Below are 15,730 nucleotides of genomic sequence, written 5' to 3' on the forward strand. Positions count from 1 at the left end.
TTGTGAAAATGGGGATGAGTGATGAAATGATGAAATTGATGAATGGACATTCACAAACAACCAAGCCTGACCGGGATTCGAACCCGGGACCCTTGGCGTCGCAGCGCGATGTGCTAACCACTCTGCCACGGGGTCAGGCATCAAATATTTCTTGAAAATGTGATCTCAACATTAGACCTTATGTCATAGCCCATATTTAGACCATCACGCTATTTTTCTTCAATTTATTTTCGCTCTCTGTGGTACATATTTCACAAACAAATCATGGCATTACAAAAGACCACATTTGTTTTACGTACCGCTAATATCATAACTTATACGAAGCAGATGAGAATTCAGAAAACGCTGTTAAGACATACCTGCAAAACGTTTTCAGAGGTCGCAATTCTATAACAGCGTCCAAGGCCGAATCTAACCACCACTTTCTCTTGCGAATTGGCGCCGCAACCTTTGTCCTTGACAGATAACCAGTTCCCATAGCTTCTGCCAGGCTGCAGCACCGGGAGCGCAGATAACTCCAAAACCCATATTTAAACCTTCGCCCATATTTAGATCTTCTCCTCTATGTGTAGACTAACAAGAAAGGGCCATTTCATTGAAAATATTGGAACATTTCGCCAAGGCGCACATTTTGGGAACCATTGTCGTAGAGTATCCGAAAGTTTGCATTCACTATTGTCTAAATAGTATTCGCAACAATGGTGAGTGTATTTCCTAGATACTGATTGCTGAAGTTCTAATTTCACCATGTTATGTTTCTACTTTGCTTTTCTCTAGCACTTAACCAGCATTTACATCTACAATGTTGCTTTCTCTCTAGTTACAATTTGGAACAGAAGGTGATATAACATTAAAACTAGAGAAATCTAAAAGAAACTTAGTTATTCTCTGTCTCGGGACTCTCTGTAGCGAGCGAACGAAATCAGGTATCTGTACAAGCTATGACTCGAGAGGGCTCGACCTATTAACAAGTGCGAGGGATCGGGTTTGCGTGGAGGGGGAAAAGAAACTGCGATTACTAGCCTTTGCAGCAGCGAGTACTGCTTCGTTACGCTCACTCGCTTTCTACCCTTCTCTACATGCACAGCCTTGCTCCAGAGATTCCCGGGATACAGTAAAGTTTGAGTTTGTTTTTAAGTTCACTTTATGTACAGAACGGTAAAGAGGGACTGGACCTACAGTTTAAAATGGGATCCGAACCACTACGTGCCTCCACCGGGTATCAAATTATCTCAAAGCAGACAGAAATAATTTCTCTTACACGAAAAGAAAATATTTTAAATATGAAAAAAAAAAGAGGCAAATACGTCACATACATGAATGAATGTGTAACCTACAGAACTGAGTCTACCCTCCATCCGCGCTGCTAAAATGTCTATTCAGGAGTTTGTTTATGCACAGATGGGCTGATAGAAACTAGACCTGCAGTTTGATACGCACCCATATAATTTATGAATTCAGTGTTTAATATGGTAATTATAAAAATACATAATTGTGTTATTTAATGACGTCATTATTTGTTATACTCAGTTTTGTAGTATGTGCAATGATTATTGACTAACCTTGATATAATTGAATTTTGGTATCTATGTAATGTTTTTATGGATTCTGATCAGAAGATTTTTTTTTTACACAGATCTTTTGCCGAGAGTTAAGAAGAAAATTTTTGAAGAATGGAAATTATGGTGTAATAATTCATTAGAAAGTGTTGGTGAAAGTTATCGTCCTTATGTTGATTATACTAGGAAAAAAAACTTGGTTTTATACTTGTAAAGGTTCAAGAAATGCAATTGTTTTAATAAATAGACTAAGAAGTGGTCACGCGAGAACATATCATCATTTTTTTTAAAATACACATTATAAAATCTCCGAATTGTGACTGTGGTGATTTAAGGGGTGATGCTCATCATATTATTTTGGAATGTCCAATTCACTCAGAGAAAAGAAAGACATTATACAAAACTTTGTCAAAAAATAATGTTCCTTTTCCCATTAATATGACTTCAAAGTTGTATGCTCCAGATGTTAGAATTGGATATGTTATATACTTGCTTTTTTGAGAAAAGCTGATATAAAATTATAATATATTTCTGTTACTGAATGAGTTAATGTAGTTATATAAAATTGTATTTAAGAGCGTTTATGAACTTTGTGTGTAAAATTTATATTAAAAATGTATCTTATGTACTTATAATGTATGCTGGGCATAAACAGCCACCTGTAAAGCTGTAAGTCCAATAAATCTTCGTTGAGTTGATTCTGATCAAGGTTATTAGAATTATATAAGGTTGGGTAAGCTTGTTTACTCAAAATGCATGCGATCTATGACGATTCGTGGGATCAAGTGAATCTAACCCCCGAAAGTTCACATAAAAGTTGCATTATCCACATATCAAAAAAGGAGCACAAAGTGAAAACTTGTAATGGAGCACAGAAATGCTTATATCTTGATGTGATAGTTCATTTATGGTTCGTAATTACTAAAAATCTTGAGGTTCTCACTTCAAGGAGGTTGAAATTGCTTATTTTAGATAGAAATGCAAGCTATCTAATGTGCAATCAGAGGCCACGCTTCAGCATTTCAGATCTGCAGAATGAATATTTTGTGCCACTCTTTTACACAATTAGTGCTGCACGTTAAACCAAATAACGTGCATAGGCAAGTTTTTAAACTGAAAAGCAATTATAAGTTGATAAAGCAGTATATTTTGATTCCTATTTCAAGCTTAAAAACAATAGAAAATGTATATTCTATTCATAACTCGCATATCTTGTAATGGCAAATTAGTCCAGTGGTATTGTTTTTGCTTCACAATCTGAAGGTTGTACGAGTAAGAACTAATCCGGTAGCGATTCTCTTTTCTTATTTGTATTTTGGTCATTCTGATTATCTTAGTCACTTTAATTGTACCGCATAACATGATATTTTCATTAAACATCGTATGGTTAACTTAATTCGAAAAATTTAAATATATGTTTATTTTAGTGAAAACTGATAGAAATAATTACGTGATAATTTATGAATAATTTGTATCATGATTAGTAAGTACAATCCATTTTAAAATTATCAATATTTATTGAATCGTGAAAAATTATAAAATTACGTAATTATGAAATTAAAATTGATTCTAATGGCTGAAGTAAGTGACATTTAAACTAAATGTTTTAATTTGTGTACTCTAGTAATAATTTCGAGCTTAATACGGTTCTAATTCTAAAAAATAAGTTTATTTTCGAGTGCAAGTGTTATGAAGATCAACTGAGGTTTTCAAGTATTTTTATTGCGAGAGATTTAATATATATAGGCTGACACGTCTTGTGTTCACCGGAATGGATTAACTGCAATTATATTCACTGAATTTAAACCGGGAACGTAACAAGTTTAAAGTGGAATCCAAACCAATAAATACCTGCACCGGGTACCGAACCCGGGACCTCTTGATTTCAAAGCGACGATGTTACAACTAAGCCGTTGGGGTGGCATACAGTATTCATGAATGTACATCCGAAGTTCAGTGCGATATGACATAGTCCTGAGGTCCAATCCCACCACGAAAATAATTGACTGGCCACGGTGGCTCAGTCGGTAACGTGTCTGATTACCATGCTAAAGGTCCCGGGTTCGATCTCCGGCCGGTTCAAATACGGGAACTTTTCTAACGTTGGAAGCGGGCACACCCCCTATACGCCTTCATGGCGTGGTGCTAAGCACAGGGGGTCACTTTACCTTTTTTTAACCTATTACTGTCTATATACGAGTGAATGGCAATTCTACGTGAAAATTTTCCTGAATGGTCTCTTTAAGGAAATCTAAACCGCTCTATTTTTCTGGGATATACATTATAGGTATTTACTGAGACAGAACCAAAGCCCGCAAGAAACTTAAAGCAGGAATATTCCATCTGGCGCCGGAAAGAAAAATGTGGTTCCAAGGCATGGAAGATGTTATCGTGATTCTTGAGGTCGATTGTTAAAAAGAAAAACAACCAATTAAGACTAGGGGAAAATACCGAGCAGAAGAGTACTGGCATAAAACTGCATAAAAATGTCTCCCCCCTGGAAAAACTAGATTATTATGGACGTTGAGATAATGTGCAAAAAGTAAGGACTTGAGGTAGGTTCATTCTGTGTTAAAGCGCAGTCACAGGCGCAGTCGTGATAAAACGTTTAGATAAGTCTGTTTACTATTATAATTGTTAACTGCCTTAGTTGCATGCTATTATTAATAGTGGTAGGTGATAGACGCATGATAAGAGGAAGAAGAAATTGTGTTTTATAGCATGTTATTGATTGGTTGTCATAGTAACCGTGTGTAAGATGTACGTGAATGGCTTCCATGCATTAAAGTTATGTTGTTTAATTTGAACCTCTGTGTTTGAATGTCTTGTGAATTTATAGATAAGAAAACACACACACAACAAGGCTTACATCTAGGGCGCAGTCTGTTTCCTCATCGGCGAACACAATTCACTTCACTAAAGTTACGAGGTGTGAATAGTAATACATTGAAGTTGAAAGGTCAAGCTTTCATTGATTTATCATTGAATGATGTATTGTATAAATTACCGGTTATATTGTGTGATGAAGATCTCCGTTATCCGTTGATAGGACGTTCATGGCTCGACAGTATTCATCCAGGTTGGAGGAACTTGTTAGCACAATGTAACACAATGTTCACAAATACGGGGTCGGGACGAAATGATAACGCAGATATTAATACTAAAATACGGGAAAGTGAAGGTTTGAGAGCGCAACTGGAGAAGAAACCTACCCAGAAAGAAAAGGAGAAGAAAGAGGAGCATCTGAGGAAGTTGGCTCAGAAGGCGAGAGGAAAGAGCTGAATACGAACACAGGCAATGGCAGATAAGGATGATGAATCAAGGGAACGTGACCAACTACTATATGAGACAAAGATAGACAACGAAAAATAAAATTGGCCAGAGCAGATCCTGATAAAAGATCGAAGCTCCAGAGAGACAGGGACAGGGACATTAGTGAAAAGATTGCCCTTGGAATGCCAGCTAAGAGCATGGGCAGTAAAAACACTCAGTTTGACCAGAGGCTGTTCAACCAATCAAAGGGGGTGGACAGTGGGTGCGGAGATGATGAAGCGTACAACGCGTATGATAAACCTTGGAGGGATGCAGGAACTCTGGGCCAACATATTTACAGATAATCAAGAGTTGGACAATGGAGAAAATAATGCAAACAAACCGATTTGTCCCAGACAAGGAATTCAGTGGCACGGACTGTGGAGCAGCAGGCAGCGGATCTGTTCAGTATGAGAAAGATGAAGACGATCCTTTCGGTCTGGACCAGTTCTTGACTCTAGCTAAAAGAGCTACCAATAGACCTAAGGATGCAGAGGGAAGAAGAGATAACCAAAACCAACCAAATACAGACGCTGGGCACGCGCAACTCAGATCGAATAGACTTAGAAGATCCTCTGACAGATATGGTGATACAAGCACTTGAAACAAAAAGAGACTGAGATGATAGACGCATGATAAGAGGAAGAAGAATTTGTATTTTATAGCATATTTTATAACATGCTAAAGGTACCGGGTTCGATCCCCGGCCGGTTCAAATAAGGGAACTTTTCTAACGTTGGAAGCGGCCCCGGCGCCCACCCAGTGTCGAATAACATGGGTACCTGGGGGAGACCCTGGGGGGTAAAGGCGGTCAGGGGCGTGATGCTGATCACATCACCCCCACTCACGACCGGATCAAGGAAGTGTGGGGCGTTACCCCCACACCCCCTATACGCCTTCATGGCGTGGTGCTAAGCACAGGGGAGCACTTTACCTTTTCTTTTTTTAGCATGTTATTGATTGGTTGTCATAGTAACCGTGTGTAAGATGTACATGAATGGCTTCCATGCATTAAAGTTATGTTGTTTAATTTGAACCTACGTGTTTGTATGTTTTGTGCATGTATAGATAAGAAAACACACACACAAGGCTTACAGTAGGTACTGGAGGTAAGTTATGAAATTTAGAGACAGAATTTAAATGCTATTGCAATCTTCCTTGTTCCCATTTCGGGAATATTTTCCGATGTTTTAAGGTAAAACTACCTCCTGTCAACTGCAGAGATGATGTGATCAATACCACGCTCCGGCCGCCATTAACTTCCAGGGTTACCTCACCCCCTAAAACATATCGCCCACTGAGACGCGGAGAAACGCGGCAAAAGAACTTCTGTTATCTGCTTCTATTGAAATAAAATGGTGTAACGTCCACTACAGCGAAACGCGCTCAACCGAAACGCGGAATTTCCGTGCCACAAGTCTCAAGGTTTCCAGAGTGGAAAATATCCATTGGCCGCGCCTCCAAATGCCCTCTCGTGTAATTCCGCGTCTCTTCGTTTAGCTCCGGTAAGAGTCAGGCTCGGCCCCGCTGTAGCCGAGCATGGAAAATGTTCCGCGCGGCGGCGTGTTTCGGAGCGTAGCGACGCGGTACATGAACGAACTACCCTCGGAAAGGCACATGGAATTTTCCACTCTGAGGTTCTCGGTGGCGCGTTTCAGTGGGCGTTAAGATTCAGGTACTCTTTATTTCATTAGAGGCTGAATGAACCCCAGTGCCACGTAGGAACATTAATGGAAAAAGTCCTGCCTGAAATGACCTAAACAGATCTCCCCTACGCGGCAGTTTCTAGGGTGCAATACATGGGAAGAGAGGTTGTTGAGTGTCTTCGGAAATGTTACCCCACATCCCAAGAAGGATCTGTGAAATGAAATTCGTGTAACTCCACAGAATCGTTGAGATGTTTGAAGAGAGGCAGAAATCGTAATCATAAAGTCGCTTGTCCAAACTTTCGATCGTCCATTTTTCTCCCCCAAAAAAGCTTTTCCAGCATTTGGATGTTGAAATGCAACACTAAACAAAGGCTACCAATGAAGTTTCTTTCAATTTACTTTGCCGAAATGGCGCACAACTCCGTAGTTTCTGTCCATTTTCCTCGCAGCAGAAATCAAGAACTTACATCAACTTCCACATAATCGGCGAGAAACGATCATTTACTTCACGGTGCCCAAGACGTAAAACGAAGTACAGTAAGGCATCCAATTATCTTCTACGGCTACGGATGACGATTCCTAGCGCAGAGAAGGATCTTACATTCTCAAAACACGAAAACGGCCGCTTTTGGATGAAGTAACGACTTCTCTGGAAACCATTACCGCGCTCTTTTGTAGCACCTGGCACCGTCGAAGACATTCGATCGGTTCCAAAGGGAGGAAATATAGAGAATCGTGAGCATGGCTTCCTTGACTCGCTAAGAATTGGGTTATTCTACAGAGAGAATCCAAAATACGTCAATTGACACATATATATAGACTCCAATAGCATATTAAAAGTGCATGAACTGTTATGTCGCATTTTGAAGCAACAAAACGCACAAAAATTCATCAAAGGGTACTTTTATCAGCCGCTGGTCCGTGGGATGCACTAAAAAAATGCCTAATTTACAAGAAATCAAATTATACCTTTAACTATGTCCATTGATGAACCAAAAAATGCACGATGCATTTCAAGTTTGGGGTGTACCTTTACGGAAACCTCACGCTTCCGTCATATGATTTCTCAATGGAGCCGGCCTCCGTAGTTAGCACAGTGCGCTACGACGCCAGGGGTCCCGGGTTCGAATCCCGGCCTGGGTGTTCTTTGTGAGTGTCCCCTCATTAATTTAATCATATCATCACTCATCATCATCTTCGCGATTAGTCAAAAGTGGCAGAAAAGCGTGGAATATAAACCAAATCAATCAATCTTAATAGATTACTACTTACTTCATTTTCAATACTTCCTCATGGAGACAAGCAACTGTGATGGAATCATTTATTCACGATTCAACGTTGCATTGACATTCACTATACCAAGATTATGAATTTCTGGATAAATTTCCTAAATTTTAAGGCAAATTTTTATGGTGCTAAAAATCCTTACTGTTGCTAGAATATTTCTTGCAATGCTATTTATAATGGTTTTTTTTCCAGACATTCAAACTTAAATTTACCATACTTCTACGTACAAAAGCCACATAAAATAACAAAATTAGAAATATAAATTAGACAAACAGGAAGGAAAGATTACGATTTTTAGCATGAAAGACCTTGGTTTCAGTCCACAAATTCCCAAACGTTCTCTCCAAACAAACACATTTATCTCGGTTGTGAAAAAGTGGCGAAGGAAAGATGCAAGCATGTAATTTGTTCCCAGGGAAGTGATCGCGTGTCCATCAAGTTGCTTAACGCTAGATACAAATTACTAAGCGAGCTCGTATCCCACATCTATCCTACTGTCATCAATCGGTTAAGGACACTTGGAAAAGCACGCACCCTAGAAGCAAAGTCAAGTCTTACGCCACAAAACTGCGAGAGCACCGAAAGGATTTTCAGAAGATGAGGTTTGGTCGTAGATATCTCAGTTTCCTGTTAAGGTTTCCCGCACTTCCCGGAAAAACCTTGGCACATTGTGAACACAAATATCGTGTTCGCTGTAGGAAGATGGAAGTTTCCGTCTCACTATGATCTCGCCGACATGATGATACAGAAAAAAAACGCTGCATATATTCAACACAAGGTGAGGGGTATCATCAGCATATATTTATTGCTTTGTCGTGACGTCACGTTGGGAATCTCCAGTCACGAATGTTGACTCAATTTGCTGAAGCAGCTTACTTTTCTGTTCGACCATTTCATCTCGGTTGCAAATAACATTGTGTTGTGTGGAAATTGTGAAAATGTCATCTTCTCTTCCACATAGTACACCCTGGACTGTATTGTGTATGCTGTCCATGCGTTTATCATGCTCCTTTCATCAATTTCATCACGACCTCCGGGTGGAGTGGTTAGCACACCCGAGTGCCGAATTCAGGCCTTCATCCTTTCATCATAACTTATCCTTATCGTATGATTGACTGATTTAGTTAATTTGCGAAGATGGGGGATGAGTGCTGACGTGATGAATGGACACTCACAAAGACCCATGCCCAAACCGGATTCGAACCCGGGACCCCTAGCGTCGCAGCACGATGTGCTAACCACTCCGATACGGAGACGGGCTCCTCATTGTCGAGATTAGCCACAAGTGGAAGTAGAGCGACATTAAATACAAATATCAAAAATCAAATTAAATCATCAATTTCATCTCTTCTAGTCATCTTTAGCCAAGCGTGGCAGAAGAGCGAAGTAAAATAAAACAAGGACATCATACAGTGGTCAATTTGGCACGAGGAACATTATTAGGATAAATTATTATCCCATCTTGAAGAAAGCTATATACTCGCACAGAACCAACACATTAACCTACTTGTTAGTGACAAAACCTGTAAGACATTGTCAATGGAAGATTTCTACAAAGCACGATCATTTCGTAACTTTCCTTTTTCTTCATTTTGACAAAAATGGGTGTCACCAAAGTTTCGCATTGTTTCACTTCGAACTGGTCACGGTCTGTAATCCGAATTGACTACACATAGATGAAGAAACAAGTCATTATCTTCATTTTGAAACAAAAGTTCCCACGATATTGTTCTTGTCTCTGGTTTCAAACACAAGGCTCACATTATTCGCATCTGCCTTGTGCCCCGACATAAACACTGTGCTATACAGTTGAAGATAAGAACGATGCTTTCCTTCACGAACAGCCAAAACAACATGCATAAAAATGTACCGTGATTCATAAACTACTATCGCAGTTGCAAAGCTCCGAAGCACCTTGCAACATTGCAACAACAAACATAGTATTGTCACGCTCATAGTATTACAACATGCTCCAGAAGTACAAAATAAAGGCAATTCGCGAGAACGCTCAATCCATGTAGCATCTGAATAGCGTACATCCGTAAATTAGGTTCATTGGCGGATTTAGTGGGAGGAGCATAGGGGTATGCGCCCTCCCAAAACGGATACCTAAGGTTTAAAAATATAGATAGCTATATATCAAAACGAACAAAAATGTTGGAGCATTTTTCTCCAGATAGCAATTACATTTAATAAATAATCCAATGCTCGACAGCCCTGTAAAGGGCCTTGGCCTATCTCCCGACTGCCAGTCTACCTCCCACACTTCTACCTAGAGGTGTGGAGTTCTTCAACCGGTAATGGGGTGACGTGTAGTTAGCACATCGAACCCCCAGTCGTTGTAGGAGATTTCCGAGACCAGGTTACGCTACTCACTCGTAGCTCCGCAATTTCCTCACGATGGTGGGTTGTAGATTTACTAAACACTTAAGTAAGTCGACACGGGAAATCAACCTGGGCTTGTTGCAAGGCAATGCCGTTAGCTTATGGCACAAAGCTAGAGTATTCTGGGTCAAATATTTCCGATATTTGACAGTTTCTCCTGAGAAAACGAAATCTCAATCTTATTTCTATATTTCTGTAATCACTGTTAAAAATGTACAACTACTTATATTTTACAAAAAACTTCTAATGCCATCATCTTATGATCAAAAGGCGCAGGGTTCGTTTCCTGGTGGAGATACATTGTACCCTCAACGGCAAAAGAAATAATAGGTGATTTGTCCTCCACCATTTTTCATTTCGTCTGTTTTACACAATTTGATGATCATGAATTGAAAGAAAAAAATCAATTGGGTTAGGACAACATCTGTTTTGCATGAACAGAATTCAATTCCTTAAAACAACACAAGATGTGAAATAAAAACTAATGAAAATAGTGATGGGACAATTTGTCTACTATAACCTTTGCCGTTGACTGTACAGTGATTCGGATTCCACTTTGAAAGTCCAGTATAGATTAGTATATCTGACCAGTAATTGGATCTAAATCGAACCCTTGTAGTTGTTTTGATGTGAATATTGTATAATGTATGTACAAGTTCTTTTTAATATCCAGAAATATCTGCACATTATACAATGTTACATATTATATGCTTCCAGCATATTTTGTTCCCCTCCCAGGTAAAAATCTAGATCCGCCTATGATTAGGTTTACTATGGAAAAGGTACAAAACAAACAACTGCCATTCCTAACTGCTCCAGTGGATAGTTCCGAAAATATCAACAGCTGTTATTTCAAAAGCGAACACACACTACGACAGCAAATCCAACCACCGTAAGAGCACAAAGAACGCCGTAATCTGCTGTGTTGAAAGGACAAAAGAATCTGTTCAAATTAGGCAACACTCAGTCAAGAACAAGAAAACACCATACATACAATGAAACTCAATGAGAGTGTGTCTTCCACAGCCAAGCAGACAAAAAGCAAGATACAAAGTCTGACTGAAAAGCAAAGAGCGTATATAACAAGAGACCTCAATTATCGAAACCCCCCCTATATCGAAGAGTATCACATGTGCAGTTAGTTCTGCCACCTTCGGTCAAGTGCCAAACTACTTCCAGCAGTACGCAGGAGGCTGCTTTTGATTTGCTCTAACCTTTTTAATGTGATTGGCGTGTATATGCAAATCGCAATCAATATTTCTATTTCGTATTAAATAAAGGAATATTAGCAGTTACACGTTCGACATCAATGTAATCAACATTAACAATCTGCCTGGTTTACAAATTCTCGTACTTCGCGCTGGTTCAACACAAACATTTCTTGCACTAACATGTAATTGAGTTTAGAATTATACCCGAAAGCACAAATTTATGTGATTCTTACTCTAAAATAAATAAATTTACAGGATCTCTTTTTCGAACTCCTAGCTCATTCAATAGGTGTATTTCCCCAAAATATAGGACCAGACTTTTGATGTTTTCAGCCTCTTTACCATTGATACCCGTCTTGGAGGCTCCGCTCAGCAAAGTTCTTTTGTCTGAGAGAGACATATGTTGGGAAAATGCCAAAATACTAGACGTTTACGTACAATGCTTCTCGAGCCCGATTGAGGTCTCTTTTTGTATTCACTCCTTGCTCAAAAGGCAAAGTGTGCACATACCATAGCTAGTTGGATTATCGAAAAATATAAGCAAAATATCAACTTAGAACATCATTCAGCAGTATGAAGACACTAAGAAGCATACTATCAAATATCAAACAAGAAAACTCAATAGAAGCAAGCGAAAGCTCCACATACAACATACTATGTGAATGCGGGCAAGCTCACATAGGTAAATCTGGACGACCTTTACAGGAGAGGATAGATGAACACAACAGCACATACGCAAAGGTGAAATAGAGAGGTCAAAAATAGCCGAACATGCATGCAACAAATCAAATAGAATTCAGTGCAAAAACATTAATAGCGCTACACAAAGAACCAAATTGAAAATTGAGGAAATCCAAAGCAGCAATGGCCCAAAACCAAGTCACCAAAGTGTAGAATAATTCTCCTCAAAAATTACAAATACTAGCATAAATGGAGTAAACATTAGTAAAGAAATCTGAGAGCGCCGGGGGGTAGTTGGTTAACGCACCAGATTTGTAGTTTGAAAAAAAAAATCATCCCACAATCGGCAAAAATAAATTTGTTCACCTGAGGATGAGAAAAGAGGTGCTTTCTCGAAATGTAGTGTTAGAATTAGATAAAAGCACAGGACAATGAATAATATCCAGTTACCAAAGCATGCCAAATTTCATATTTGTAATTTGAAGAGTTTCGATGATATTACAACGTAAAGAAATAATCCACTGTGGTCGGTCTATTATTTTTATGCCACAGACACACAGGTTGGTGAATGGATGTAATTTAGGACATTTTAAGTTAACGTTTTGTCTCTTTACTTTTTAAGAAATTCAGATCTGATGGTTTCCATATATCGACAGGTCATTATAGTTCGATTGTTGTCTCTCATGGCCAATCAAGTTAATTTACGTTGCGTTGAGCTAAATTTGGTTGGTCTATCAGTGCACCAAAATGTCTTATTGCTCTGGTGGTTTGAAATACTGATAGTCAATACTGACGGACGAACACTATCCCTGTTTTACTGATGAATACCCTAAAATTAGAATTTTTTTAGATAATGCCCCTAAAAGTTTGAAATCATAGAGCAGAGTTCAAACCATGAAAGACAATTCCAAAAATCAAAGTACACATAGAAAAGTAAAGGCATAAGCTGAAACAAGCCGGGTCCCGTGGCGAAGTGGTTGGCACAAAGGGTTCCCGGGTTCGAATCCCGGCATGAATGTTTGTGAGTGTGTCTTCATCAATTTCATCATATCATCACTCATCGCCACCTTCGCATTTATCCAAAAGTGGCAGAAAAGCGAAGTAAAATAATTAAATCAAATAAGTTGAAATAAAAAATGCATAAAGCGTATACCTGATTCTTGGCAAAGACCACAAAAACACATTTTAGTGTATCAATAGATTTGCTGCATTATTTTTGTGTGTGTAGCAATTACGTATTTGTTATTTGCCACATGTATAAACATATTCAACTTCTCTAATCGAATCTCGAGTTTGAAAGAGACTAATTCAATTCAGGAAGAGTTTTTCAGTTGGTTGATGTTTTGAGATTGTTCAGCTATACACACGGTAATAGACTAACCAAACAATTCGTCTCAACCATGAAAATTAAATATGAGCTATTGAAGTTCCACTCTGATATTTTCGCATATGAAACATGTGTGCAACTTTTAATTACGGAAACTGAAACTCGCAGGTAAAAACCAATCAGAATATAATCCAAATTATCCTGCTTTCCTTTCGTTATTTCATAAAAGCAATATGGTCAACAGCCAATTTAATAGCTTCGGAATGCCGACAAAGTAACTGCATCGCTACCATATCGATCAACGCATGTTGCAAATTGTACACGAGAGGTAAGCTCGATCTTTTTACCTGGGCAAAAAATACACGTTAATTAATTGTTCTCGGAAACTGTAATTTTTCATTCAGTAAAAACACAAACATAGGCTTTCATGGTGAAAATTCTTTAGCACCTAAATGCTTGAATCAATTCAGACGGTTCAATCGGACATTATCACTTTAAACCTGAAGCACATGAAATAGGAAATGCTGACGTTCAGTCATATTCATGCAGCTCTAGCATTGAATGCGAAATTATTAGCAAGCAAATTGTCCCTCACCATGATTATTCTTTTTGTCTTACGCAATATAACATGAACAACTGAAACAAAATGTCATACAAGCTCCTCACAGCTTCTGTAAATACAAGCCTTAAAAACAAGTAGGATGCATGATAAAAATTAAGTAGTCATGGACAATTTTCCGAGCGATACTTATACACCCCACTGTACAGTCGGGGTAAATTGCCTTTGTTACGAACTTGCTACAAGCATGCTAAAATTCGATTACTCAAGCCTATCCCGAAAAACAACTTATCATTTTCACCATTACACGGCTTCTCTGCCAAACATAATATAGACTACACTAGTTTTAGGACGATTGTTTTTTTATGTCTTCATAACAATGGCAACTTTCTTTTGACTGATCATGAAAAGAAGCGAGTTGAATCAACAAAATATAATTTGTAATTTCTTGTGTACAACACTATCATTATGTTTATTTGTTGTGCTGGAGCGACTAACCTCAAATCAGAACTTGACAGTGTTCATCGCAATAGTTACCCCTGATGTTAAATTATTGCACAGAAAAGAAGAGTAAGTGAATATATACTGAACAACACATACCGAATCACTTTAACAAATCAAACCAAATAGATATATTCAGCTGTTATTAGACTTTTAACACTAACCTACAAAAATTTGTACAGAAGTAATGTTATCGTGAAACTGGGCTGTTGTTTAAACTTGACACTGTTTTACATTATCTAACACTAATTAGGCTAGTGTTTTAATATTGTTTCTTTCCGGATTAAAATTCCTTCTGCTATACTGGGAATTTAATTAAATAAATGAAATTGTGTTAGTGATGAAACTTGTTTTGTTATAGGTTTGTGCTTCAGAAAGTGACACCATACTTCAACCAATATGTGCAAATTTCGTGCTGAACGAAAGTTATGTAAAATAATGTATCTTACATTAAAATATGGTAAAATAGAGGACGGACTACAGAAAAAAATATAATTACGAAATGATTGGGTGCTCCATTAACAAAAAACCTTGCAAAGTTTTTTTTTTTTTAAGTCCCCTATGTTCAGATAGTCTAATCAGGACTAGATATACATTTTAAAGTTGAAAAAGAACTATCATGCAATGTACCTCTAGGGAATATAATCATGGAACCTTCATTACAAGGCAATCCTTACTTCTGGTACATCAAAAGCAACTATGGAATCCTGACGTACCTGGAAAAAGAGAAAGAATATTGATATAAGAAAACTGTTCAATTTTCTTTAAGATACGCACAATGTAAAATACAATTATTATTTGAGCATTAATTCAACTGAAAAAACTATCTAGTAACATGCTTGAATATAGATTATTACCTGCTAAACTTCTATTCGATTAAGCAGGACAAAGTAAACCAATACAAAAGAGATGCTGAAATAAAACCTTAGTTATTGTTTAATCAGTTTTCTTCATTTCATCAGAATCATACATGATTTGACTAGCCGGTCTCTCTGGTCTAGTGGTTAAGTGAATCGGGATTGCGAGGAAATTGTCTTCGCAGCGAGTCATGCTAACCATTACACCTTCGTGCACAGTAAATTTGGGGTTCGATATTGTTCATATGGACCAGCAGACAAACTGACATGTTGGGAAGTACTTGTTCTTTCTACAGGCTATATAATTATAACTATTATATATTTCGATTAGGGTTAATCGTGACGATGAGGATAAACTGGCAAAAAGGGATGATGGACATGATGATACAACTATGCCTCTCC

At 38.2% G+C, this 15,730-nt stretch overlaps 1 protein-coding gene and 1 pseudogene across 4 annotated transcripts in view; one reads left to right on the forward strand and one right to left on the reverse strand.

Moving 5' to 3' along the window:
• Pgant9 (polypeptide N-acetylgalactosaminyltransferase 9) overlaps window positions 1–15,730 on the reverse strand; it is a 912,350-nt gene that overhangs the window by 704,137 nt on the left and 192,483 nt on the right. The window lies entirely within an intron of this gene.
• Window positions 4,671–5,475, forward strand: LOC145986837 (puff-specific protein Bx42 pseudogene; annotated as a pseudogene).

Source organism: Lepisma saccharinum, chromosome 4, assembly GCF_977018435.1.
Source record: "Lepisma saccharinum chromosome 4, izLepSacc3.1, whole genome shotgun sequence".
In the NCBI taxonomy this organism is placed as follows: Eukaryota; Metazoa; Arthropoda; class Insecta; order Zygentoma; family Lepismatidae; genus Lepisma; species Lepisma saccharinum.